This window comes from Octopus bimaculoides, chromosome 1 (assembly GCF_001194135.2).
Source record: "Octopus bimaculoides isolate UCB-OBI-ISO-001 chromosome 1, ASM119413v2, whole genome shotgun sequence".
In the NCBI taxonomy this organism is placed as follows: domain Eukaryota; kingdom Metazoa; phylum Mollusca; class Cephalopoda; order Octopoda; family Octopodidae; genus Octopus; species Octopus bimaculoides.
Window position 1 is genome coordinate 3,841,907 of NC_068981.1, and position 2,958 is coordinate 3,844,864.

At 37.0% G+C, this 2,958-nt stretch overlaps 1 long non-coding RNA gene across 1 annotated transcript in view; it reads left to right on the top strand.

The window, feature by feature from the left end:
* The window catches only part of LOC106870903 (uncharacterized), an 8,853-nt gene extending 7,345 nt beyond the window's left edge, over window positions 1-1,508 (top strand). The window contains exon 2 of the long non-coding RNA XR_008266524.1: window positions 1,319-1,508. This is a non-coding gene — a long non-coding RNA (uncharacterized LOC106870903). The remainder of the gene's footprint in view (window positions 1-1,318) is intronic.
* The last annotated feature ends 1,450 nt before the right edge of the window (window positions 1,509-2,958 follow it).

The following is a 2,958-nucleotide window of genomic DNA, read 5'->3' on the forward strand; positions in this document are numbered from 1 at the left end:
TTATGTTATGAAAAATAGGTAAAGAATACTGAGATGAAAGTTTAATCTATGACGTTGTATGTATCACTTTCTCTCTCTCCCTCTCCCTCTTTTACTTTTACTCTCTATATTTTTATGTTGAGCGCGTGTGTAAGAATGGCGTTCCAGGTAGCAGGGATGAAATATAAAAGTTGCTAGAAACAACAGCCAAATCACCCTTAAATCACACAAAGTAAACGGAATTTAAAAAATCTAATTACTGCACTGGAAAGTTCAGATCGAGAAAATTCCATTGATGTAAAAATTTTTACGAAAAAGTGGAAAATGTGGATTTCTATAAACATTCAAAAAGGCTTCACACAAACACACAATTTCAGATTTATATATTAAGATATAACGAATAGCTCCTGTGTACAACTCGAAGAAGTTGTATTGTATACTGTAACAATGAATATAAAGAGCCATTTCAATTAACAAATATTTTTCTTCTATTATTTGCTACATATATATCGTTATGTCACGTAAAACTCAGAGCATTACTTATAGAGTTCATGAGTTTCCTAAGACTGGATTACCAAGTTTAACTGGATGAAGTTGAGGGGCTGAGGTGGACTGGAAGTATGCGGTCAGTGACGTCACAGAAACAGCCAAGGGACCTTGCTGGAAGGAGATCTATTAAAGGAATTTGTTTCAACAAAAACAAAAAAGGAGCGAAAGAGGTCATATGAGTGGAAGGACAACTAGCATGGACATCTTTTGCTTTGGGGCTGGCGCTTGAGACAGACGTGGTGGTCATGTGAGTTGAGAGAATTTGCTGTTAGGTCCTGGACCGAGGTTAGGCAGGTAGGGCTCCTATGGATATAACCTGGCTAGAAAGGACCCATGAGGGAGGTGAATAACGCTTCCCCACACCTACTCCACCCAAAAAAACCCACAGAAGCCAAAACAATTGACATTGAATGAGTTTAAATCGTTGGTTAATAGACAAAGGAAATTCTTAAGTGAAGTGCAAAAAGTTCTTCCAGAGATCTTCAGCTCTTGGAGTTGAATAATTTCTGAAACTGTTCAGTACAGGGCTGTAATCGATAATTAGTGTTCAATAGTGGAATAATGTTTAATGTGTCGTTATTTTGCCTGAACGAGATGACTTCTGGTTGTTTTTTGTTCCTTTAAGCTAACGGATTCCAGTCTCTTTACGACTCACAATGAAACTCATTCTCTTCAGTTTCATTTCCACAACAGATACAAAATATCAAACAAAAGAAAATCTCCAAACATTACGTACCATTTCCTTACCATTTCTTTCATATATTTTTTAATCTTTTATCTTCTTTTTCAGGAGATGGTTATGTGAATCAGGACGAATTCTTTGATCAATACATGAAACTGTCTTTAGAGTATGATGATACCTTGGTAACCAATTCAACGACTATAATTATTGAGGAATAATCTATATGTAGTTGAAATACAGCTGGAAGAGTCCATTACTACACATTGTGTCTTCCATAAATAAATAAATGCTCAATCTACTCTTTTATTCTCTTTGCTCTTTCATCTTTCTTTGACTTTCATGTGTCCATTATCGTCATTATTATTTTTTATTACAGAAATGGTAGAGAGACAGTAGATTAGCAGAATCGCTAAAGCATTTTCGGTAAAATGCCTTGTGGCTTTCGTTATGTCACGGTTTCAAATCTTACTGAGGGTCAACATTGCCCTTCATTTTTTGGGTGTCGATAAAAAAAAGTATCAGTTACATACTGGAGTCGAAGTTTCGACTTACACCTTTTCCTCTAATTGCTTGCTTTGTACCATAATTTGAAGCCACCAAAGGAAGCGAGCTGGTAGAATCATTAGAATATCTTCTGGCATTATTATTTCTAAATCTCTCAAAGAGAGATATTCAGTAACAGTTCTTTAAAGTAAAGACTATTTGCCAACATAATGTGGCAGTCCTGGATGGGACGAAGTTTACTGTTATTTAGCCCCAGGAAATATCGTTTCCAGCTCACTATATGACACAATATCTGGACTCCCCTGTTCAAAAATATAAGGACACAGATATTGTGTCATATAGCCAGCTGGAAACGACGTTTCCTGGGGCTAAACAACTAACATTCGTCCCATCCAGGACTGCTACATTATGTTGGCAAATAGTCTTTTATTTTCTGACATATTGGTTTCAAATTCTGGCACAAGGCCAGCAACTTCGGGGCGCTTGGCTGTTCCAAAACATCAGCCTCGCCATCACCCACGGCAACGCTGCAAGCGTGCTGGCGTGTCTCAATAGCCATTAGAAAGGTTTCCCAGCGCCCCCAACTTTTTCAACGCAAGGTGGTGAATTGTTTTGTTTTTCCCCCTTTTTTTTCTTTCTTTTTTTTCAACTGTGTTCTCTATTTTGTCCAGTTTCCTAGTTTGGTTTTGTAAAACGGTAAACACTGTGAAGGCAATGAAATACAGTCAAATATTTAACCAATTAACTGATAGATCGATTAATCGTTTGCTCAACCAATTAATCAGGTTTCGTTAGTCCTTTCGTCCCCATCAAATTGCACGTGAGTCTACGCTAATAAGTGAACGAAAACCATCACTTGATAAAAAAAAAATACTCATAAATGCAATGACCACATCATTCCACGCCGCAACACAAAAACATTCTATAAGCAATATTAGGATCATTTACAGATCCACATGTACGTGTATACCTGTGTACTGCTGATGCATACAAACCCTTCATGTGCATCATGGCATTGAATTGCTTGATGGATGCAGTGTCAATCAGTTAATGCAACCAGAGAAAAAAAATCAGTAACTTTAGGTTAGTAAACGTATGCTGGTTGTATGCGTTTGTAAGTGTGTGTGTTTATGTTTTGCATATATATATATGTGTGTAATATAGTGTGTGGGTAGATAAATTACGCATTCTCTTGACTGGACTAATATATATAGACTCATTGGGTACTACTAAAGCAGCGCGGA